Genomic DNA, 26,727 nt, shown 5'->3' with positions numbered 1-26,727 from the left:
TCTTGAGGAAGAATTGAAGAGGGCGTAAATGCAGCCTTCCCAGAGGGAAGAACTGTTCGAGCGAGGAAAGGGTCCCTAGAAGGCTCAGCCATTCCCTCGCCGAAGTCTGTTCCTTCCCTAAGAAGAGAGAGACTACTTGCAAACCTTTTGTGATTCTCTCTTGCGAAGGAAATACTCGAAAACCCCGAGAATCCATCTGAATCCCAGATAGACTAAGTTCGTCTGGGGGTCAGTTGTGACTTCTCGAGGTTTACGAGTATCCCAACGATCTGATCAGGTTCAATGTCAACGTAAGGTCCTCCAAGTACTGTCTCTCTGATCTGGCTCTGATGAGCCAATTGTCCAGATACATAAGAGACATTTACACCTTTGAGGTGAAGAAACCTTGCCACATTCTTCATCAGGCTTGTGAAGACCTGAGGAGCTGTAAAGGAAAAGGCCGAAACACAAGGCTCTGAACTGAAAGATCCTTCCCCCCGTCATGAAACGGAGGTACTTCTTCGATGAAGGTGGATCGGGACGTGAAAATAGGCGTCCTGGAGATCCAGAGACACCATCCAATCTCCTTGTCGCATTGACGCAAGAACTGAAGCAGAAGTCTCCATCGAGAACTTCCTTCTGAACAAATTTTCTTCAGAGAGCTGACGTCTAGTACTGGTCTCCAGCCTCCCGAGGCTTTCGCAACCAGAAAAAGGCGATTGTAAAACCCAGAGGAGTTTTGATCCAGTACTAGTTCTATCGCTCTCTTGTCCCACATCTGATCCACCATCGATCGAAGAGTATCCCTCAGCACAGGATCCTTGTACTTGGCTGACAGTTCCCGCGGTGTTGACGTTAGGGGAGGACTGTCCAGGAAAGGGATACGATATCCCTTCCTTATTACAGACATTGATGAAGCGTCTGTGTTTATATGTGCCCAGGGCCTCCACAAATCCCAGAAGCCTGGCACCTACTGGTGCTTGGAGAGAGAAGCATCATTTTCCCTTTTTAAAGGGACGAAAGGCAGACCTACCTCTCTTCTCAGGAGGCCTTCCTTCTTGAGTGAGCTCTGGAGGTAGGGCCACCTCGAAAGGGCTGAACCGATGTACTCGGTCCTTTCTTTTCCGTCGCAGTAGCAGGTTTCTTTTCCTTGCTGACTGAGTAAGAAGGTCTTGAGTCGCCTTCTCAGTTAATGAACGAGAAATGTCCTTCACTAACTGAGAAGGAACAAAAAGTCTGACAATGGAGAGTACAGTAGCGCTGCCCTTTGAGAGTGGGAGACCGCTTTCGTCAAAAAGGCACTATAGACTGTCCTCTTCTTAAGAAGACTGCTCCAAATAAAGAGGAGATCTCAATCAAGCCATCCTGTACCACTTTGTCTATACAAGACAAAATACACAGAAGGACTTCTGGTTCGAGTCCTTCAGAATCATGGGCTTTCTTGGACATCACCCCAAGGGACCAATCTAAGAAGTTGAAAACTTCTAATACATGGAAGAGTCCCTTGAGGGAGATGATCCAGTTTGAAATGCCCAAGTTATACGGGCAGAGTTCAAAACTTTGTCTTCGTGAAGCGTCGACTAAGGTCGAAAAGTCCGCTTCTGTCGAAGACGGAAGAGAAATGCCATATTCTCTCCCGTCTGATACCAAATGCCTCGTTTACCAGCTAGTCTCGCTGGGGGCCATGCAGAAGACCGTTCTGACCAACTCCTTCTTCGACTTCATCCATGAGTTTAAAGACTGAAGAGCCTCTTCATTGAAATGGCGGGCTTCATTCTAAGAAAAGACGAGACTTCTTCGTCTTTGCACTCGAGAAAAGAGAGCGCGGAGAAGGAGGAGCGGCAGGGGTCAAGTCGTCTCCATACTCTTCTAGAAGCAAGGCTGTCAAAACTTTATAGTTCGATAGTCCTTCTCTTCCCTGATACTCGTCTTCCGAGGTTTACTTCTAACTCGGGGTCTAGATGAGTCTCCGCTAACAAATCAGGACGTCTTTCCTCTGGGGAGACAAACTCCTGATAGGAGAGGGACTAAGGGGAATGATATTCCTTCCTCTTCAAAGCTTTAATAGAAGCTTCCTTCTTGGTAGGCGCCAACAGTCTAGGTTTCTCTCCATAAAAGGATGACGCCTCCTGCTTGGATGACGCTTCTCGTCCGCCAAGCGTCCTGGCTGACGCCTCCCGCTTGTCTGGCTGCTGACGTCTGGATGACGCCTCGCGCCTGGAAGACGCCTCGCTCTCAACTGGCATCCTAACTGGCGCCAATACCTTGGTTGGAGCCTCGCGCTTATAAGACGCTCTGAATGACGCTTCGCGCATGTAAGACGCCTCACGTCCATCTGGCGTTACGTCTCTGCCGTAAGGTTCCCTTGATCTCGATCTCGAAACCGAAACCTCTGCGGTATGCTTGGAAGCTTCACGTCTGCAGGACGCCTCTCGATTTGTAGGGGAGAGAGGACGAGTATTCTTGAGTTGGAAGCGAAACGTCCTTCTTACGAGGAGGTCCCTCGCTAACACTCCCACCAAAGAGGCTAGTTGTTCCTGTACGGCCATGAGAATCTTCCTTTTGAAGCTTCTCCCACGTCATCTTCAATCGGGGGAGAAAGTAGCAGGAAAGCGTTCTGCTACGTCCACGTAGGTACGCTGACGCCACCTTCGCCTTTTTAATAGACGAAGGAGCTTCATCAGAGAAGCGCTCCGGGCTCGAATCCAATTCAGGTTCTCTCAAATGCCGTTTCAGAGGCCTAGAGAGATCCGAATCCTTCCACCCTCGGTTTATGGTGAGGGAGAGGGAGAGGATGAGAAACACTCTCGCAGGACGCTTTTTTCTAAAGCATCCTGAGCCAGCCCTGCATCGAAACAGAGCCTGCTGAAGGGACGTCTGACCGTTGGGGATTCCCCACCACCTCCTTAAGGCTTTCGACTTTCCTTCCTCCTCTTGGGCATGGAGCTTGGAAGAGGTCTAGGCCTGGGAGCGTCGCAGGGACGATCAAAGCGTCCCCCTCCACAACACTGGGGGAGAACTCACTTCACTGTACCGTTCACTTTCACTAGCCTTACCTTGTAAGTCCGCCATTTTGGACTTCATCTGATGAAATCGTAGCCTTCAGATCGGCGATTTCCGAGGCCGATTCAGAAAGTGTAAAGCTTGTGAAGTTGACATAGGGAGGGGGGAGAATCCAACTCATCAGGATTAGAAATAGGATCAATAAAAGGCTCAATAGGCTTGTACTCACACCTTTCAACGTCTAACCCTATCCCTCTCTAACTTCTTCAAATAAGAAGTTAAAGTCTTCCATTCTTCTGCATTTAATCCCTCACATTCATGACAGGTATTAGTAGAAGAACACTGAAACCCCCTACATTTACGACATACAGTGTGAGGATCAACCGAAGCCTTCGGTATCCTCACCCTGCAGCCTACATTCACACACATTCTCACACTCACATTTGAATCAGACATACTGAGAAAAATAAAAAAAGCAAGTCCAAAATCAGTCCACAGTAGCGAATGCCAAAACACGATCCAGATACGTCACCAAAAAGCCGAGAAACGTTATTGATTTCAAAGGATGTGAAATAAGAATCTAAGTCAGGAGGTAATAACAACAATGTTGATACCACCGGCGACAGAGAAAATATGATAGAAAACGGGGAATGGTTCCTAGCCCTGCCGCCCAGGGCAGGCCGGTAGATCACCTGACCTACCTGTAGCGAGTGGCGCGAAATTTTAATTTCTGTCGGGGACGACGGAGTCTTAGCTATGTATATATCTGACAGGTAAGTTGATTGTATGAAACGGGAATGGTTCCTAGTCCCGCCACCCAGCAGCAGGAATGGGCTGATCACCTGACCTACCTGTCGCGTGTGCCGCGAGTTTGAATTCTGTCGGGACGTCGGAGACTTTAGCTAAGTATATATCTGCCGGGGAAGTTGCATGTACAAAAAATATCATTTTGTTCATGAAACTTACCTGTCAGATATATATATAGCTGAATCCCACCATTGGAGGTGGGAAGGGACAGAATAGAATTTCTAGGAAACAAATTGCATGCAGATGATTGACATCTTGGTTCCTTACCTGTTAGCATAGCTGACTTCGTGATTACTGTCACCCAAGTCCGCTTCTGCTTTACTAGAGTCTCCAGCAAGGTAGTGACCTGTATAGCTGGTGAGTTCTAGATGATCTGTCAATGGGGGTGTGACCACAATGTGACTAGACCATATTGACCATACTATGAGGCAACGAAGCAAAAACACCACCTGACCTAACCTATCAAAAGTTAATCCCACATAACTTAGGCTAAAGAAAGGGAAGTCCGCCTTAGGCGGTCAACCCCACAACCATAAACCAATACAATAAAATTAAAAGCTCACCAAACCATTTTCTACAGGATAGGATGAGTGCTACGTCCTGCCCCTTAGATTGTGTCTGCGGAAATGTATGGCCCTAGCGAGCAGCAGTTCTCATATGTTGTCTTCACATCCCGCAGGTAGTGTGAAGCGAACACAGAGTTGCTTCGCCAAAAGGTGGCACTCAGGATGTCACCGAGTGCCATGTTCTTTTGAAATGCCACAGAGGTCGCGACAGCTCTCACCTCGTGAGCATTAACTCTCAAAAGTCTAAAATCACCATCTCGACAGGATGAATGAACCTCCTTGATGGTGCTCCTCAAAAAGAACGCCAGTGCGTTCTTCGACATCGGCAAGTCTGGTCTCTTGATGGAACACCACAGATTATCCGAAGGACCCCGACACTCTTTAGTCCTTTCTAAATAAAACTTGAGAGCCCTGACAGGGCACAGGACTCTCTCTGGTTCTTGTCCAATGATTTCTGCTATCCCCTTGATGTCGAAGCTCTTGGGCCAAGGGTTGGACGGATTTTCGTTCTTTGCTAAGAATGAAGGGCTTAAGGAGCATACTGCATTATGTCCCCTAAAGCCCACATGTTTACTGATGGCTTGAATCTCACTAACCCTCTTTGCTGTAGCTAGAGCGGTTAGGAAAATAGCCTGCCTTGTCACGTCCTTTAAAGCAGCATGTAATGGTTCGAAAGGACTCGACATCAGGAACTTTAGAACTAAATCTAATTTCCATGAAGGAATCTTAGGTAGCGGCACTTTCAAGGTTTCAAAAGACCTCAAAAGATCGTGAAGGTCTTTGTTGTTAGACAGATCTAAACCTCTGTGTCGAAAGACCGTCGACAACATGCTCTTGTAACCTCTAATCGTTGGAACCGCGAGCTTGTCGACATTTCTCAGATGGAGGAGGAAGTCAGCAATCTGATTCACAGAGGTCGTGGAGGAGGATATACCCTTCTTCCTGCACCATCTTCTGAAGACAGCCCACTTTGATTGGTACACTGCAAGAGAGGAAGCTCTCCTTGCGTTGGCAATAACTCTTGCCACAGGTCTTGAAAAACCTCTCGCTCTGGCCAACTTCTCAATAGTCTGAACGCAGTCAGAATCAGAGGGGAGAGGTTTCTGTGGTACCTCTCGAAGTGAGGCTGTTTGAGTAGATCGATTCTCTCGGGCAGGGTCCTTGGGAAGTCCACTAGGAAGGACATGACCACTGTGAACCAGTCGCTTGAAGGCCAAAACGGGGCGATCAGCGTCATCCTCGCTCCCTCTGACGCTGCAAACTTCCTGATTACTTCTCCCAGGAGTTTGAACGGGGGAAAGGCATAGACGTCCATCCCCGTCCAATCCCATAGGATGGCGTCTATTGCTACTGCTCCCGGATCGAGAACCGGGGAGCAGTAAAGAGGAAGTCTCTTTGTCTTCGATGTTGCGAAGAGATCTACTAAGGGAGGTCCCCATAGTCTCCACAACTCTTGACAAACTTCTAGATGAAGAGTCCATTCAGTCGCAAGCAGTTGCTGCCGACAGCTGATAAGATCCGCACGGACATTCTGAACTCCCGAAACGAACCTCGTCAGTGACGCCCTTGGAAGGTGTAGCTGCTTTGATGGCATCCTTCTGCTTAAGGATGGTGCCTATTGTCAACGGATTTTGGTCATATTCCTTGGCGATCACACTCAATCGCACGCCAGCTTCATACTTCTTGATAATCTCCATCTTCGTTTTTAAAGAGAGCATCCTCTTCTTTCCGTGAATTTCAAGTTTCTTGGGACCCATGACTACGTATATACTGTACGTAATTATGTTATGTAGTACGTATAAGTATGGAGTAAAGTTCTCACACAACACGATGAAGTATACTACTACAACAAAATTACTAATGTATTTACGTTAATAAACAAAATCGTTAGAACGAACGAATACCGCGTGCGTACGATACAGATGATGCCGTGCAGTGGCCGAAGAAGCACGCCGCTACGTAGTAGATGCATGATGGGAGGGATGCTGACCAATAGGAGAGAAGGATCTCATGGCAGTGACTAGCATCAGGAACCAATGGGAGAGCAGGAGGATGGTGGCGAATCTACTTCAAGGTTTGTGCGGGTGCGCGTTTCTACTCAGTTTGGGGGGCCGGCGAGTTTCAAAAATTGTTATCAGTGGTCCAGGCGGAATCTCGGACTTTACAGCAACAACCTTTCGTATCTTGAGCAATTTTCGTATGTAGAGCCGTAAAATTTTTTGTATTAGCTTTCGTATCTTGAGCAATTTTCGTATGTAGAGCCGTAAAATTTTTTGTATTAGCTTTCATATCTCGAGTTTTTCGTAAGTTGAGCCTTTTGTATCTCGAGGTACCACTGTATAATAAAAAAAAATTAAAAAAAAATAATAAAAACAATGAATTATTATTATTATTTCTTTTTATGCCATGGTATATTACTGCATTATCATAACCATTACACATGTGTGCACACATATTTGAACTAATATTATGGGTAGCCCTACATAGTGTGTACCTTTGTGTTAGCTGATTATGTAACAGGCTTATATAATGATAGTTATAATTACACTGACTGTAGAGTTGGTGTGCCGTCAAAATCCAGGATATATCATTAATGCGCCACCAAGTAATAAAGGTTGAGAACCTCTGCGCTAGCTAGTGGTTGTGAGTAGCCGTAAAGAGACGTAAACGAACCATCATACAGTCTACTGGTATACAGTACAGTATACAAAATAACTTTAAAATATCATTCAGTATGTTGTTATGATAATAATTTTTTTCTCATAAAATATCCTTGTAAAATAGGGGCACTTTTCACAGGCACTTTGTAATGAGACATCATTATCGGCGAGGCGGAGTAAAGTAATACCCATTGGAAGTAGATCCTCATAAATGTATTCCTTTAAATTGGAATGAATCCCGGTATTAAGGATAACTGGGGAGATATTGATATTGCAAAACCCTTTATGTAATTTTACTATAAAATACTACCAAGAAAATATTGCCCCTTAGTAAACAAAGCTCGAAGTCCAGCACGACTGGGAACTACAAATTATGAGTATCATAACTCTTGTAAGTCAAGCACGTCTGGGAATTATGAACAATGAGCTGACTGCACAATGTTCTGAAAGGTAAGAGCACTGTCTGAAACTGACAAAAAACACAAGTAGACTTTTTAAATATATACAGTCATACCCCTACATATGAAAGTCCCTATGTACGAAAAATCCAGGTTACGAAGGCAAAGATGATTTTTTTGCTTCTGTGTACGAAAATTATTCAGGTTGCGAAAGCATGAATGTACTGTAAAGTCCGAGATTCGCCCGGGCTGCCGAGAACAATTTTAAAACTGGCGCAACGCTAACTCAGTAGACTCGCACCATCCTACCGCTCTCCCATTGGTTCCTGATGCTAGTCATCACCGTAAGATCCTGTTCTCCTATTGGTCAGCGTCTGTCCCATCATGCCTCTATGTAAAGGTGTTCCTTGACCATTTCAGTGCAGCAGTGTTATCGTAAACACCTGAAATTCATTCGTTCACATAGATTTCGTTTAACATAAATTTGTTAGTGATTTTGCTTAATTTACTGTAAGTTACTTTATCGTATTGTGTGTGAACTTAATTAAGTACTTACGTTATTAGCCATGGGTCCCAAGAATGTTGGTGAAGTTCACGGGTAGAAAAACACAATTGTAAGCTAAAACTCTTATATTCTAGTAATATTCAATCATTTACCTTCATTTTGCAACAAATTGAAAGTCTCTAGCACAATTTATGAATTTATGAAAAAAAAAAAAAACACTTTCCTTACGTCCGCACAGTAACTCTTCCCAAAAAAAATGATATTTTCATGATAAAATAAATTTTTGAACATACTCACCTGGTAGTTATATATATACCAGGTGAGTTAGATGTTTAAAAATCAAATTTTTTCATGCGATTGTCGTAATGTTTGCACCATTTTAAATTAGCCGTTACATAAAGTTCTATAAATGAAAATGTGCGCAATTTCATGTAGAATACACAATAAATGATTGAAGGTTGTAGCTTTTCTCATTTTTGAAATATTTGCATATAAATCACGATAAATAGAAAAAAAACACATTCAGTCAATTTTGACTCTACCGATAGTTGTAAAACGCAATTGTAAGCTAAAACTTTTACAGTCTAGTAATATTCAGTCATTTATCTTCATTTTGAAATGCATTTGAAGTCTCTAGCACAATATTTAGATTTATGGTGAATTTAAAAAAAAAACTTTCCTTCCCTCCGCGCGCGGATTCTCCGCTGCAAATCTCCGAAATGCGTACGTCGCATTCTCGTAAGATTTGCTCTGTTTCATATTAGGTGTTTCATAGAGTTTTATATATGAAAATGTATGCAATTTCATGTAAAATACAACAAAAAATAATTGAAGGTTGTAGCTTTTCTCATTTTAGAAATATTTGCATATAAAAAAATATATTAAAAAAATTTGACATTTGGTCAACTTTAACTCGTCCAAAATGGTAGAAAACTGCAATTGTAAGCTAAAAGTCTTACAGTATAGTAATATTCAATCATTTATCTTCATTTTGAAAAAAATTGGAAGTCTCTAGAACAATATTTAGATTTATGGTGAATTTTTGAAAAAAAAAAAAAGAAAAAAAAAAAAAAATTTACGTCCGCGCGTTACGAATTCATACATCATTTTGTGATAATATTTTCTCTGTGTTGCTTTGATCGTTTTATAATGTGTTATGTACCAAAATGATCGCAATTTAGTGTCCAATACAACGAAAAAAAAATTAACTCGTTAGCTTTAACCGTTTTGCTCACAGCGCAATTTGAATAAAATTATATATGAAATTTTGTTTTTGCGCTATCATATATCGCATTATTTATATGATAGATATTTTTTTTCATTTCTGATGGTTGCATACTAAACTTCAGGCAATGACAAAAAAAGGAGCCAAAAATGAACTCTTAATCTTGAAAACTAAGCACTCTGTGATTTAAAAAAAAAAAAAAATTTCTGCTTCCGTGCTCACTCCGAGACCCCCCGGCATACGGGAGACAATTTTTATTATACCCTTCGGTGTAAGATGTTAATGTAAGGGAAAATGTTGGGAAAACTCTTGATGACTTGTTAGATTTAGATATTATTGATTTAGTTCAAGGTCCTACTGAATGGGTTTCAGCTCCTGTTTTTGTCCCAAAAACTGTTATCAGTGATGAACTGAGGCTGTGTTGATATGAGGAGAGTTAATGAGGCTATTTTAAGAAGCACCCTATTCAAACAATAGATGAATTGTTAATTGACATGAATGGTGCTGTTATATTTTCCAAACTTCATTTAAAGTGGGGATTCCATCAAATTGTTTTAGATCCAAAGAGTAGATATTTGACTACTTTTGTTACTCATAAAGGGTTGTTCAGGTATAAAAGATAGTTGTTTGGAGTTAACTATGTTCCTGAAGTTTATTAACATATTTTGTAACAAGTTTTGCATGATTGTGAAGAATCAGAGTATTAGCTGATGACATAATTGTGTTTGGTAATGTTAACAAGCATGGTTAGATATTGCCAACATTGTGTGATAGAAATTTAACTTTAAACCCAGATAAATGTAGTTTTGGAATGAAAAAGTTCATTTTCATGGAACACGTCCTCTCAAAGAATGGCATTAAACCTACTGATGTTAAAGTTGAAGGTGTAAATGAGGCTAAAAGGCCAGAGAATGTAAACGAGATTAGTAGTTTCCTTGGTCTTCTCAATTACTGTAGCATATTTATCAATAATTTGTCAATTGTAGAAGAGCCTTTAAGAAGGTTAACTAGAAAGAATGTAACTTGACAGTGGGGAAGTGAAACATGAACATTCATTTCAAGAATTAAAAAAGAGGCTTGCATCTGGTGAAAGCAAGGCATATTTTAATCCTGTACTGCATACCCAAGTGATTATAGATGCTAATCCAGTGGACTTGGAGCTATTTTAGTACAAAAAACAAAATGATGGATGGTTCAAAACCAGTAACGTATGCTAGGAGGTCATATTGACAGATGTCAAACATCGTTACTCTCACACAGAAAAAGAGGCACTTGCAGTTTTATGGGCTTGTGAGAGGTTTAGATTGTATGTTTTAGGTATTCATTTTGAAGTGATAAATGATCATTAACCACTTTAAGTAATCTATTCTTCCAAGTGAAAAAAAAAACCTCCTTTCCGTACTGAAAACTGGGTTCTGAGACAGAGCCTTTCAACTTTGAAGTAAAATACAAACCCAGAAGGGCTAATGCATTGTCTAGACTACCCCTTCCAGATATTCCTAAAGGTAATGTAGCAGAGGAATATGGTTATCTTATTGCAAAAAGTGCAACATCTGTAGCCTTAACTACTAGGGAAATTCAACAGCAGTCTGGTGTTGATATGGAGTTGAGTAAAGTTCGAAAAGCTGTTAGGACTGGTGATCGGAACAATGTTCCAGCTTTTAAGCATATGTATTCAAGATTAAGTATGTATCCTTGGTTGTTTATTATTAAGAGGACAAAAAATTCCAAATCTTTGAGAAAAGATTCTTGATTTGGCCCCTTGAGGGACATCAAGGTATTGGAAAGTGTAAAAATAGATAAGTAAGTAAGTTTGGTGGCCTGGTACAGATACAGAGGTTAAAAATGATGTGAAGAATTGTAAAGCATGTTTATGATTGAGCAGTAATAACCGGCCAGAACCACTAAAACCAACTTCTTTACCAGAAAGACCATGGCAACATATTGGGGTTCTTTGCCAAGCAGTGAACATTTATTAGTTGCAGTAGACTATTATTCTAGATGGTTTGAAGTAGGAATATTGTATTCTACCAGTACTCCGTTATCAGCGAGGGTTCCAGTCTCTGTGGGCTGCTGATAAACGAAAACCGTCATTAACTGAAACTCAGAGATTTATGGTGCTTATGACACTGATAACTGGTTAATGGCACCTATGTTAGGTATGTTATGGAGCCATAACTCTATCATCTGCACCTTATGGCACCAAACTGAAATGAAGCCGGTTATGGCGCCATAAATCACTGATTTTAATGGGGCTGGACTAGTGAGTGCCATAAAACCAGGTTGCCATTGACAGTCCACCAATAACCAGGGACTGCCTGTGTAGTAAAATGTCTGGATAATTGGTTCACATCTCATCGTTTGCCAGAACTCCATGTAACAGATAATGTAAAATTTACTTCTGCTGAATTTAAAGATTTTTTTTTAGATTAAATATTGTCTGTCATACAAAAGCAACATCACATTCACCACAGGCCAATGGTGAAGTGGAGAGGCAAAACAGATCAATTATGAGGGTTATTAAAACCATTTGAGCTGAAAGTGAAGATTGGAGGAAACTCTTAATACTTTTTAAAAGCTCATAGAAGTATACTCTACATTTTGTAACCAATGTTGGCCCTGCAGAAAAATGAGCGCAAAATTGCCTGAGATATGTTTAGAATATATTGGTGGTGATGATGAAATTAGAACAAGAGACAAAGACCATAAAGTAAAGAGGATTATGATAAGAAATTTAATGTTAAGGAGAGGCAAGTACATAAGGTGACTTAGTGGTATTGCATCAGTGGAGAGGATGGTAGATCTACGGTACTTATCCGTGGCGGCCTAGACTATGGCAGTTGCGGTTTTTCTATGCAGTTATACCTACTGAACAAGAATTTTAAGTAATATTTATTCGGACAACTGTAATTAACCCCCCAGGGGCCAGTACTAAACACGGCAAAATACATTGGACGGCCCCCAATCCCTTGTGGATGTCGTATCCGCAGTTACGTTCCTTGTAGTCCGTGCGGAATGCTTATGTAGAAATAATGAGAGGATAAGTTGTCACCAAATTTCTTCAGTGAACCTTATAAAGTTATTGAGAAAAAGGGTAACGGTGTACAAGGGTAACAGTGCACAAGTGGAATGCACTGAGGGAATACAAAGGAGAAGAAACATGACTGATATGAAAAAAACAAATTTTGAAAATGAAAGAGACAAATTTGAGTTTTGGAATGAGTGTAAAGAACATGATTTTCATGGCAGAAATTATGATATCGAGTTCCTTTTAGATGTTGCAGAGTCAGATCAATAACAACCAAATAATGTACTCCAAAATCATGGTGATAGTCATGTATTAAGAAGACCAACATACAGTAATACTAATGTTGAAAGAGGGTCTACTAGAACAAGGAATCTCCCGAGTTATTTAAATGATTATGTAAGGCAATGGTGTACGTTATTTCGTTTGGACAGTAAAGTATTACTATCCAGGCTTGATGTTGCTCTACATGGGACTTTATTCTGTAACATGTACTATAGGTATGCATTCTGATTACATAGCAGTGATGTGTAATGTTTTTTTTATGAGTTTCTATTTTTGTTTTTAAGTATTAAAAGTAATAGGCCTACTAGTAGGTATACGTGATATGAATACTGTACTGTACACACTTATTAATATCTTTTTACTGTGTTCTAAGAAGCAGCAGGTGACTTGAGAACTAATAGGTAGCAGCCTAGCTAAAGATGTGCCCACGAACTTGTAGGCGTTTCATCTCAGCCATCCTCCATAACCTAGGTACTTGAATTGGAGTACTACAAATCATACACTAGCCCAACCAAAATATTCAAAATTTGGCCAAAGGGTACCTCCAACCCTTAAGCCTAGGACTACTGTAGCCTAACTGCCTAGACTAGGCCTACCCCTATAGCTACTACCTATAGTAGCTAGGCTAGTACTCGTAAAAAACCTTAACTGTTTACATGTGCATTGTCAGACAAAGGACAAACACCAGAATACCCATTTAAAAAATAAATATGTCTATAAGTAAGCTTGCGCTGGGTGAAATCAGACCTACCTAAGCCTCACAAGGTAGGTACTACCTAGGCCTAGTAAGCCTAACGGAACCTCACGTGAGAAAATTACTTAGCCTAGCTGCAACACTTCTTATCTAGATGAAATTGTAAAATGTGTAAGCACAATAACTTGAAGATTATGCCAAATTACACCAATGGTGCACAACCCTAATAGAAATCTAAAGAGCTGAGATCGAATACCTAATCTTACTATAAAATGCCACACTTTCATGGGACGATGGATACCTAGCCATTACCAATGAAGCCTCGTAGTGATGTTTTAGCACACATTTAATAGATACTTAAACCTTTAAATATGTATTAAATGACATTTGAGCATTTCCTAAATACGGAAGAACTCACCCAGTCTCTCTCTTGTTATCCATAATCGTAATTAATCGAGTGGAAAAGGCAAATGTAACGGGAAATTTATCTGGGCGACGCAAGTTGGCAGAGCAATTTTCGGCGCCAAGTTTGTTGACACGATCAGCTGGGAGGCGCCACCACAGTCCACAGATGATTACCTATAACCCACGTTTTTTCATTTATATTATAACACAGATCATTTTATGATTCTGCACTCTATCGATAATTTTATGTGAATTATTATTTCCATTATGAACAAATCTAAAGACATAACAAATTGAAAGTTTATTAAAATGTTTTTCAAAGCAGATTATCTCAAGATTTAATTTTGGCGGCGAATTCAACTTGAATGTTTTGCCTGTATGGTATGAGTAAGAAACCTTTATTAAAATGATACTGCATAAGTATCAATGCGGACATAATGATCAAAATTTCACGAACGTGTGAGCCTATTAATACGCAACGGTGAATTATTGATAATAAATTGTCGATGAAGAACCATATATATAGCATATAGTAAAAACCTGTTGCCATCACATTGATTAGAAAATACTTAAACGAAGATACTCTGAAAACAGCAACTTGCAACTAAATACTTTCAGGCTTGACTATTTTTATAGGAAGCATTGTTTGGAAACAGTTTGTAAACTGTTCGTAAATAGTTTGCAACCTGTTTTCCAAAACAGTTTGGAAACTGTTTCCTGCACACTTTCCAAACATGAGTTTTTGGTTATGATTTTCCATGTTATTTTGAAGTACAAATGCTAGTATAACAACACCCATGGCAAGGGTCTGTAAATAAGACAAGACCCGTGTTAATCAGATCCCTACACAGATCCTGTCAACCCAGGATATTGCTAACCAGTGAAATGAGCAAGGCCAAGGAGGAAAAAAATAAAGGTAAACATAATGAACTATTTTAGAAGATTTCCTAATCAGGATGCTCTGCTCCCAAGTCGAGCCATAACAAGTAGCTACCAACACATCAACACATGCCCACATAATAATTTTCTTAATTGCAATGAAATAGTCTTTGTCATTTTAATTGAAAAGCTAAATTACAAATAAAAACATAAAACAATAATGGTAAATTCAAACTGCTCATTTGGTAAGATACTATATATCATTTTAAACCTTATTCTAAGTACAACTTAATTTCGAATAAGTGAAAATAATTTATGTGGCATAAATATATCATGCCAAAAAAAAGGGCCTATAAGGATGATAATGTGAGGCCTGGAACCAGACAAGGAGAAAGCTCTAACTAACTTTATTAAATGTTGTTGTTTTTTATGAAGCTGACCTTGTGCCAGCACGGGCTCTTGCTCACAGAGCAGCCCGTAATCTTTATTAAACAGAGACGGCCATATATGAGGCAGTAGTGCGGACGGAAACGTATTGTCCTTCACGCATGCACATACAAAAAGGGACGAGTCCCAGCTGCGATTGTGTTTTAACAGCTGAAAATATACATATATCTTTGTGCAGCGAGTACATTTTTACATGATATATATATTGGCAGATAGGCTGTGAAATGCTCTACATTTTAGTATATGTCTGGGGGCACTATCAGATTCTGGCGAGGCTGTGTTCTCAGACGGTGTCCTGTGAGGGCCTTCTGCAGGGGCGTCTTTGTCAGGAATAATGGCAGGCTTCAGACTGTCTATCGTGACCCATTCCTCACTGCCAATGATTGAGACAAGGAATGCCTTCTCCTCTTGGTGGATGATGCAGTACGGTCCTCGTTAGGGTCTCATTAGGGGCGGGTGGGTGGCATCGTTTCGTATGAAGATGTACAGGCAGGAGTCCAGGGCCCTCAGTTGGAACTGCTTCCTCCTGTCGGTGTAGGTCTCTTGGCAGGGAACATTTCTGGGTGACTGCCTGGAGTCGTGCCATTGGGATGTCGGGGTCATCACTGTCGGCAGGGAAGAATTAACCTGGTACTGTCAGGGTCTCGCCGTAAACCTTCTCTGCCAGTGATGGGTCGCCGTTGGCTCTTGGGGCGGTGTGGAGGCCGAGGACCCACAGTAGCTGTGCCTTCCAGTCGGTGCCTGTGCAACGTGCCATCAGAGAGGCCTTGAGGGAGCGGTGGGTCCTTCCACCATGCCGTTGGCTGCAGGTTTGTAGGTCGTAGTCGTATGGTGCATGGTCCCCATCAGGCATACCAGGGAGGTCCAGAGTTCTGAGATGAAGGCGGTTCCCCAGTCAGCAGTGATGTCATCTGGCACTCCAAAGCGGCTGATTGAGCTAGATTGGAGGGCTTTGGCACAGGCATCTGTGGTGGCTTCTGGCCACCTGGTGAACCGGTCGATCACCGTCAGGAGGTATCTGGCACCGCTGGATGGAGGAAGGGAACCAACAATGTCAATGTGGATATGCCCGAATCTCTGCCTGGGTTGAGGGATGGTGCCTATTCCCAATTCAGTGTGCCTTCCTGTCTTGCTGCTCTGGCACGCAATGCATTTCCTGGCCCACTCCCAGGAGTTCCTCCTGTTGCTGTCCGAGAGACCGTGGATACATCGAATACCTGCTTCCTCTGGGAGGCGGGTATCAGGGGGCGTGGACAGCTGGTGCTGGTGTCGCAGAGGAGCGTTGCCTTGGATGGGCCGAAAGGAATGTCTTTCCATCAGAGGGTGGTGATGGCGGTCGGGTGGGCTGGTACTTCGAGGTCAGAGGCTTGCTCATGCACTAGGTCCTTGTAGTCCACGACTAGATGCAGGGAGTTTATCTCGCTCCTCGAGAGGATGTTGGCTACAGGGTTCCTTCCGCCAGGGGGTTACTTGATGGAGCACCCGAATTTGGAGACAGCCGTGAGATGACATTGCTGTCTTGTGGACCAAGTGTCACCCGCCTTGACGAAGCCGTGGACCAGCGGCTGGTGGTCCTTGCTTATGGTGAATCGGACGTCTTCCAGAGGGTATTTGAAGTGGCAGATGGCCTGGTAGACAGCGAGGAGCTCACAGTCGAAGGTGCTGTAGTGGGTCTCGGCGGGTTTCAGTTTCCTGCTGAAGAAGGCTCGCTGCGTGGGATCCCGTTGACCAGCTCTTCCAGGACGGCGCCACATGTGTTGTTGCTGGCATCGGTGGTGAGTCACAGGGGCACGTTGGGGTCCTGGTGAGCCAGGGTTGTGGGTCTGCTGAGGGTCGACTTGGTATGGTGGAAGGCACACTGTTGGGCTTCTCCCCACATCAGTTTCTTTGGCTTGCCCTTCAGGACCTCAGTCAAAAGACAAATGGTGCGGGCGATGTCCGGGATGAATCTTCTATAGTAATTCACCATCCCAATGAACTCTTGGAGGGCCTTGACTGTCGTCAGCATCGGGAACCTCTCCACTGCAGCCACCTTCAATGTCATGGGATGTACTCCTGCCGGGGTGATCTAGTGGCAGAGGAAATCCACCTTCTCCATGCCAAAGGTGCACTTGTCGAAATGGACAACACGCCTGTTCTCCTGCAGGCACTTGAGGACAGCCTGGATGTGGTTCAGGTGCTCCTCCAGCGACCTGGAAAGTATGAGGATGTCGTCCACATAGCAGACGCAGAAGGGTAGGTCGCCAAGGATACTGTCCATAAGGCACTGAAAAGAGGCTCCGGCGTTCCGCAGGCCAAAGGTGGAGAAGGCAAACGCGAAGGACCCGAAGGGCCTGATGATCGCCGTCTTTGGGATAGCATCGGGATGGACAGGAACCTGAAAGTAGGACTTTCAGAGGTGATTTTAGAGAAGATCTTTGCTCCGTGGAGAGGCCCAGTGAGGTCCTGCATGTTCGGCAGGGGGTAACTGTCGGGTGTGGTGACGAGGTTCAGGCAGCAGTAGTCACCACAGGGCCTCCACATATTGTCTACTTTCTTCACCATGTGGAGGAGGGATGCCCATGGGCTTGCGGCCTTCCTACAGATGCCCATTTCCACGAACATGTTCTTGGCTTCCTGAAGGCGGTGGAACTTGGCGTGCATCGGGAGGTCCATGCTTGGGTATGGCCCCTGCCACCTGGCGAAGCTCAGGTCCGAAGACATCCGGGAACTCTTGTAGGAGGGAGGCGTACCTGTGGGAAAAAAAAAGAGCAGATGGTGGGTGCCCTGGGTCCTGTGGTGAGTGGGGGAGAGAGGCAGTTCTTGGTGTTGAGGAGGCGTTGGTGGGCTACATCCGTGAACCCGTGGTGGGCTAGGAAATCCTCCCCCAGGCGAGGGATTCGTAGGTCGGCAATGATAAAGGTCCGGCCCAAGAATGTGATGGTCTGGGTCCTGTTACCATAGAGCGGATGGGGGTTCCATTGGCGGCTACAAGGGCAGTTGGGGGCACAGCTGCAGTCCCCTGCCAACGGGGGGAACACCGACTGCATGGCACCAGTGTTGATTAACATCCTGTGGCTGGAGATGGTGTCCTCGACGTGAAATCCTTTGGGGCAAGACTTCGTTACTGCCACTGCCATGGGGGCACCCTTGGGCTCTGCCTCCATCATTTTATGGAGGCATGAAGGGGCAGGGGTGCTCGCACTTCCTCGCCTTACTGCCGAACTTCTGGTGGAAGTGGCACCATCCATTGTCCTGGTGGGGATGTGATGTTCTCCTTCTCTGGAAGGCTGCATTGATCCTTGCCTCCTTGGGTTCCTCCTGACCTGGGGCGCGAGTTGTTGGAGGAAGAGATGTCAAAGGAGGCTTACCTCTTTCCTGCGTCCTTGGTGGTCCACCTCTGGCAGCACTACTAGGTCCTGGAGCTTGTGCCAGGCTAGCCTCGGGTCTGCGGTGGTCATGGGGTTGACCTCCAGGTCGAAGATGTGGGTGGCTCTCTTGGGGACCGAAAGGGAGAGGGCCTGGATGAGCTGGGTCTTATAAGGCCTTTGTAGGGCAGTGCTGCGAGCTGGCTGGCCATCCAGGGGGCGAGGCGGTTGAACACGTCCTCTGGGAAGGCTGCAGCAATGAGGTCTGCCTTGGTTCCTTCCCTGGTGATCCGTGGAGCCGGAACTGGATATCCATGTGGTGTAGCCAGGCTGCAATGTTCTATCTGGAGAAGGGTGGCAGTTTGATGGAGTGGGGTTCCACCAGCACAGTGGCTATGTGCAAGGACGTCAATTATTGCACGAGTCGGGCCATCAAGGGATCGTCCCACAGGTCGGGGAATCAAAAAACCAAAGGAACGGTGATGGACAGCTCCCAGTTTTTGAGCTGAGTTCTCCATGTCTGCCAGCTCACTCTTACAGTCGAGAGGTGTCATAAATGGTGGGCCAAACCGTGAGATAAACACCAAAACACTCTTGTAGAGGACATGCCATTTTGAGTCCGCTAATGGCGTTGTGGTTGACTGTGGATAGGAGCAACAGAGAACCTAGACTGAGTGCCGTATGGGTCCGTTAAAGGTTTTCTGGGGTAGGTGGCCTGAGCTGCTACCGTCCTAATCCGGGAGGTCACCAGTTGTGAGGACTGGAATCAGACAAGGAGAAAGCTCTAACTAACTTTATTGAATGTTGTTTTAGATTAAGCTGGCCTTGTGCCAGCACAGGCTCTTGCTCCTAGAGCAGCCTTTATTGAACAGAGACGGCAGTATATGAGGCAGCAGTGCGAACGGAAACGTAGTGTCTGTCATGCATGCACATAGCAAAAGGGATGAGCCCCAGCTGCGATTGTGTTTCTTCCCAGCTGAAAATATGCATATATCTTCGTGCATGTAGCACATTTTTATAATATATATATATATCACCGGATAGGCTGTGAAATGCTCTACATTTTAGTTTAGGTATAAAAAGTATGTACAGGGGAAGGACGGACATTTGGCAAAATGCCATCCTTACAGTAACAAGAAGGGAAAGAATCTTGGTTGGACAAATGCTAGACCTACCTTAATGACTCAACTTTCTTTCCCAACAATGAATCAAAATTACTCTCTTGATAGCCCTTACTGAACAATTCTAAGTATAACCCCAAAGCACTAGATCAGAAAGAAATGGTTGCCATCCTTTTCTATCATTTGTGAGGGCTGGACAAAGAGGTAGGTAAAGCAGTACTAACTTTATTTACATTGTTGTTGTTTTTGATTAAGCTGACCTTGTGTCAGCACGGGCTCTTGCTCACCGAGCAGCCCGTAAATTTATTTATAGGTAAAGGATGTTTATGTACACAGCGTGTGGACGGATATGTAGTGTCCGACCCGGAAGAGAGAGAAAACTGCGTCAGCGATAGCCGATTTGTGTTTTATCGGAGACATACATTTAAAGATGATAGGACATACAAATAACGAAATTATGTGAATCATACACCAGCAGAAAGGCCGTGGAATGTTCTGTAGAATGGTTGAAGGAACAACGTGACTTGAAATTGTGGTACAATAAAATATAGGGAAAAGCGTTGTCCTTACAGTCTCTTTATTTATCTATCTATCTACTTACAAAACATGTTCCAACATTTGATATACTTGCAGATTAGAATGCAAAATTCTTTACTTCGACTACAATAGATCTCAGAACAATAATATTTCGAAATATATTATATACAGCAATGGCCAGTTTACTGTAATAATGTATGTTCTTATAATAATTAAATGAGAGGAAAACAGAAAGCAATGTGCTGCATTAATTGGTGTTTCGCCTTACAGTATAGTGTGTGTGCTGGAATGGGAGTTTAAATGTAACCCCAAAGGCCGCGTGCGTCTTTGCTTGACTTTTCTAAAACCCATTAGAAGGCTCGTTCTAAACGTTGTTTAGGGAGATTTTTTACGGACATATTCCAACCCCGATTCCAACCCTCCTTCTCCGGGTCTGCGTAAGATAAAAACCATCATCGTTGCTAGAAATAGCAATGCAAAATTATAAGCCATAAATTTAGGTGCGAATCTGTTTCCCAAGGCAATTTTCTTCAGAGCACTCACATTTTCATATTGGCCGTAAATTCGCCAGGTTACCGGACCCAATTCTTCAGTCTCCGTAAGGGCCCCATATACACTGAACGATTTCCTGTATCATTCGCGAAAACAGTTTGTATGGGCTTGTCTGAATGCAAAGTGGCCGGAGTTTCGAAGAAAGATCCTAGCGGGAATCTGTCAAGACCAGGTTGCTGGCTTGCTAGTGAAGTCTGTCATACACAGGTCGTTCAATGTATGGGTTTGTCCGCCGATATATCGCTATCGCGTACATCTCTTCTTGATGCTATGTCTTCCCGAGACAAAATCTTTGTTCAGACTGAAATCAGTGCGGAGATCGTCCATACTGTCTGAATAGTGTATGTGTGTGTGTGTGTGTGGTCGATAACGAATATCGTTCAGACAGTCGTTCATACAATCGTTCATTGTATGGACCCTTTTAAGTCCCAGCCACCAACTTCCCTCCATAACTTTCCTGTCTCTTCCTCTCAGTTTTTTTTTCGTACACAGTGGGTTTACTGTTATCAGAATGGTAAAAGGAGCTAATGTAACAAGTTAATATCTTGAGGCAAATTTTACATACTCTGGTATGAGCATTTATTTCGTCGTAATCTATAGACCCCTTGACATGCGTATATTTTTAGATGAATTTGACCTACTATACTTGACGTGATTGATATATCTGCAGTGAGTGTTTTTATCTGTGGTGATTTTAATCTATGGATGGATGAGCCAACCAATGAAGGTGACATCATCTTGTAAACAATGTAGATTGCTCCATTGCAATAAGCGGTCACACGTATGTTAGATCTGGTTCTATGTGATTCTGTAAATCAAAGTGTTAATATTATTATACAAGTTGAGAAGAGATGCAGTACGATTTCTCCCGTGTATTGTCTGATTACTTTTTATTTGCAATAAGGAAATGTAGTGATGAAAAAGCTGAAATACAGAAACAAATCTAGTTGCTCCCTTGTTGAATTTATAGGGATTGTAAGTTTGTAACTCAGAAAATAAATGAAAATTTTCCAAATCTCTGCGATCATCAACCCCTTGAATTAAGAGTTTCAAAAATCAACATGTGTTGAATGCCTGATATAAGTGCGTATAATCGCGTGAATAAGCATGACTAAGATCACATGTACCTATTATATAATAATAAAAAGATGTAGTTAATGATAAATCTCCCTCCATGGTTCAATGGTGAAATGCTGGAAAAAGAGAGCAAAGACGAAAGGAGAAACTATGGAGACCATTCATGGGATGAAAAAAGTTCCATGAGAAATAAATATAGCCTTCTGATAAAAAAGGAGGAAAACTAAGTACTGTATGAAAGAATAATTCTTGAAGCTGGAAAAGATTTATTTACTTTCCATTACGGCGCTGAATGGCTTCTTTGGCCACAGTGCCTGGGCTTTTGCCCTAAAACTTATACATCCATCCATCCATCCACCAGTCAGTAGAATCCCTGTCTCTCCTCGGTTGGAGGCTATCAAGTATCTCCTCTGAGCAAGAGGCTTTTCTCAGAGAACAGCAAGGCATATGTCCAGCAGTCTTAGAAAGTCGCCCTCCGCGGTTTACCAAGGCAAATGGGCAATCTACTGTGATTGGTGTCGTAAACAGGGTTTTTCTCCACTTGCAAGCTCTATTCAGCGAATAGCAGACTTTTTAACCTTCCTCAGAGACGAGAAATGTTTGTCCGTTTCTGCCATTAGAGGCTACAGGGCGGCCCTGAGTTTGGTGTTATGCCTTAAAGATATCGACATCTCCTCTTCCTGGGGAACTTTCCCTGCTAGTTAAGGGGTTTGAGCAGTCGAGTTCTCCTAGAGAGCTCAAGCCTCTGACGTGGGATGTTTCCTTAGTTCTCAAGAGCTTCTCTTAAGAGTCCATGTGAGCCCTTGCGTCGCTCATCTGACAGGAACTTGATGCTCAAGACAGTTTTTCTTCTGGCCTTGGCATCCTCCAAGAGGGTAGGAGAGCTCCACAGTCTGAGCTATGAGGTGGAGCACACCAGGGGTTGGGGGTTGGTGTCCTTTGAATTTGTCCTGGAATTCATGGCCAAGACCCAAAATCCATCTGTGCACGATGACAGGTTCACTTCGTTTTCCAATCCATCCCTGAATGACTTTGTGGGTGGTTATGCTCAAGAGCTTTTGTTGTGCCCTGTCCGGGCCCTGCGTTGCTATCTTAAAAGGACTTAGCACCTTAGACCAGGCTGCTGCAGACTTTTTGTTAGCACCGGCCGTGCAAAGAAAGAGGTGTCTAAGAATACTATCTCGTTTTGGATACAGGAAGCCATCAGACAGGCATAGTTGACTCTTGATGATTCCACCACCACGTCTGTGCAGGCTAGAGTGCATGACATTAGGAGTATTGGTCCCTCTCTGGCTTTCAAAAAGAACTTGGCTGTACATAGAGTGCTGAGTGCTGGTACTTGGTTATGCCAGGCCACATTCACCTCTTTCTATCTTAAGGATGTTGCCCACAGATCTGCGGACACGTTTTCCCTGGGTCCTGTGGTGGCTGCCCAACAGGTTGTGCAACTCATAGTTGCCCTTAATAGGGCACGTTTGTATCTTACCCAAGATGATTGTGTGGATGAGAGAATGAGTGAGTTGGCTGGTCTTCTTCTTTCTCTTGTAAGGAATAGATACGTCATTCGCTGGACTGGTCTGATACAGGTGAGTTAGGTAGTAACACTGATAATATGGTTGCTTAATATACAAATATCGTACCCTCTACTCGGTAGTATATGCCCCACTCTTGGCAAGGAGGGGTTGGGAGTAATACAAACCCTGGTGTATTGGTGTGCTATTGGACTATCAAAGTTTCTCTTTGGTTCCTATACAATGGTTCTCCCATATATCATTGTACGTCACTCAGGGTCTGAGTGGTTAGATATCAATTTATCTAGCTTCTCAATGGGCTTCAGTCCCTCTCCAGAAATCATTTCTTCTGGAAGCTGGACTGGTGGGTAGGCCCCCAGCCAGTCTAGGATGTCTTGTATGTACCTCCCTCCAAGTATGAATCTATCCTATTGTTAAGACCGAAGGTTTGTTCGCGTATGAACAAACGACAAATTTTCAAAGACAATTTGTATTTTTCGTAGCTACAAACCTGAGGTCTTAACATTATACTGCCTGCCTCTAGCCGCCCCTCTGTTTGTTAAGGCATCCTGAGTTGGGAAAGACTGACGCAGTGGTGTAGGTGCATGGTCCTTGACCACTCTTCACCCGATCTACGCATGCGTTGCCAGATATCACAAGATTCCTTGCTTTCATCTGCTTTTTAACTGGATCCAGCTAGGCACTAGAAATTATCTTATTGTTAAGACCTCAGGTTTGTAGCTATGAAAAATACAAATTGTCTTAGAAAATTTGTCATTTTTTAAGATTATCATATCTGAAGGGGCCACAATAGGCTGAGCCAATTACAGAGTCACAGTAGACTGAGATTGACACAGAACATCAAGCAATGAGTCAAGTTTTTACACAAGCAATAATTTATAAAATTAAGCAGAAAAACTATAGACCAGAACCCAGAGCAAAGTTTAGTTATGATTTACATTGGCAATGGGACTTGAATGTGCGTTGAAAAACATACTTCACTTCCTGCCTCCAATAAGTTTTTAGCATTTAGCATGTTTTCAGGGAACAAACAAACTTCATGGAATCCCTGTAAAAAGGATAAAAAGATAAAATAAAGCATGTTGTATTCAAACTGGTACATAATAATTGAAAGGTAATTTTAAGGCAGGTGGAACATTATGTACATTTACAGTACGCACTTTGAAATAAAATTCCAGTGCTCAAGTTGTCAAGTGTGGCAAATGGTAATTTTTTTACTACAAAATTAATCTATATAGAGATAACATATGTACAATACAGTTTAACTTTAGCAACAAAAGGAGAATGATACAATAGGCTTCAGCTAAGTTTATTGCATGCCTGCTAAAACAATATCACCTTCAATTATTGCCATAAAGTATTTTGATCATGTTACTGATTCTAGTTAACTTACACCATAAATTTTAAAGCAACAAAATACATACAAATAGGAAGAAAATCATTAAACCATGTCGTCTTATAGTTACACTCTGGAGTACTACCGTGAAGCACAAAAGCATTGGAAGACATTTTCAGTTACATTATGTTTGTTACTACTAATGTATACTCATGAGATATTCGTAATGCTGTAACAGATACAGTTCTTTCAGATATAATTACAATCATTTGGCTTTCAGTGTTTTTGTAATATTACTTTATATATCACAATTTCTGAAAGAAAATTGTATTTTTCCTAACTATACAAACCTGAGGTCCTTTACAATAGGAATTACTCAAGGCGTAGCCTGGACACAGCTGCTGAAATCTTTCAAATAAGGCAGTTCGGTAGTTAACTATGGTTCAGTAGTAAGGAGTCCCTCCCAACCAGACATAAATATTCCAATTTGCTTTAGGCCCAGGTAGCAGATTGAGGGGTGGCATGAGGTGGGCAGTTAGTGTAAAGGACCTCAGGTTTTATTGTTAGGAAAAATACAATTTGCTTTCAGAAATTGTGATTTGTTCTTACACTATATACAAACCCTCAGTCATTGATGGGAGGAATCTGAGTGAGCCTCTCTGAACTGTCTGGGGTTCAGCCTACCTAACCAAAATGTCGGAGGCAGTAAGGCAAATACAAGCAATGGGTTTCTCTTATGTCAGAATCCCCTTTCCTGCCCTGTGAAGGGGGGGGGGGGGGCGGTAATATTTGCTTCTATTAACTAGTCAAAGAATATAGACAGGTTATTCTAAGTAGTGTCTTACCTGCATCAACCGCCCGGTCCAGCACATAAAGGCCCGTATACTCTGTCCGAAGGGAAAGAGTAGGATGAAAGAGATGAAGGAGAGCCAGTCACTCCACAGACATACTCATTTTTACTGAAACAATGAGGCGAGCTGCAACCTTGTCCAGTTAGAGGAGCTGGGTAGGCTACACAACTTGTTAAGCAGCCACCACCGGTTCTAAGGAAAATGTGTCCAAGGACCTAGGGCAATATCACGAAGATAAGGAGAGGTGAAAGTGGTTTGGTGTGCTCAGACCCCTGCCTCCAAAACCTGTTGAGCCGACAGGTTCTTACAGAATACGAGGGATTGTTTGTGTGGTGTTTTTACGTTGCATGGAACCAGTGGTTATTCAGCAACGGGACCAACGACTTTACATGACTTCCGAACCACGTCGAGAGTGAACTTCTATCACCAGAAATACACATCTCTCACTCCTCAATGGAATGGCCGAGAATCGAACCCGCGACCAGCGAGGTGAGAAGCAAACACCAAACCAACCACGCCACTGAGGCGCTTATACGAGGGATTGGGCAATGCCCTGACCTCGTGAGCTCTCGAACAAAGTGTGCCAGTGTTGTCTATGCCAGCAACAGAGTACGCCTTCCTGATTGTCTCATGAAGCCAGAAAGAAATAGTGCTCTTAAACACTTCTTTTTTTGGAACCTCCAGTGCTAACGAAAAGTCATCAACACTCAGGCCGGAGATGTCGAGTCCTTTTCAGATAGCACTAAGCATCTCATCTGGATCATCACTAACAAAGTTGCTCAGGGAGTGGATGGTGAAAGACTTGAATCTAGTGTCAGGGACCAATGGATTCCGAGTCTTCGCTACGAAATCTGGGACGAAATCAATTGTAACTGATTCCCATCCCTTTGAGTGTCTAACATCAAAGGAAAGACCATGAAGTTTGCCAGCTCTTTTTGCCAATGACAGGGCTACCAGAAAGACAGTCTTGAGGGTCAGATTCCCTGTCTCATGACTCTCAAAGGGCCTTGTATGGTGCATGAGCCAGGCTTTGCAACACAAGACTCACCTCCTGTGCAGGAGGCCTGAGATCCCTGTTGGCAAGACCTTTCGAAACTCCTCATGAGTAATAATTTCTCAAAAGACAAAGAGATATCAATACCCTTCAGCTTCAGGACCAGGCCTTGTGCAGCCCTATAGCCTTTACAGCTGAGACAGAGAGGAGCTTCTCTCAGTGAAGGAAGACGAGGAAGTCCGTGACCTGTTGAAGAGTGGCTCCAACTGGAGAGATACCCCATCTGCGATATGACATCAATCACAGAAGATGGCCCATTTTCTATGGTATACCACTGCAGAAGACTGTCTGAGGTATCCTCTCATCTCTGTTGCCATGTATAGTATGCATATACACTTTAGCAGTTGAATATATAAGTATTTTTATGTATATTTTTTAGTTTTTACGTTTCTTACACTATGGTTGTACATGCATATCCTAAATTCAAAGTTGTAATTTTTTG

This window comes from Macrobrachium nipponense, chromosome 1, assembly GCF_015104395.2.
Source record: "Macrobrachium nipponense isolate FS-2020 chromosome 1, ASM1510439v2, whole genome shotgun sequence".
NCBI classification, from domain to species: domain Eukaryota; kingdom Metazoa; phylum Arthropoda; class Malacostraca; order Decapoda; family Palaemonidae; genus Macrobrachium; species Macrobrachium nipponense.
The sequence above is the reverse complement of the archived record's forward strand: the minus strand, read 5'-3'. Positions refer to the sequence as shown.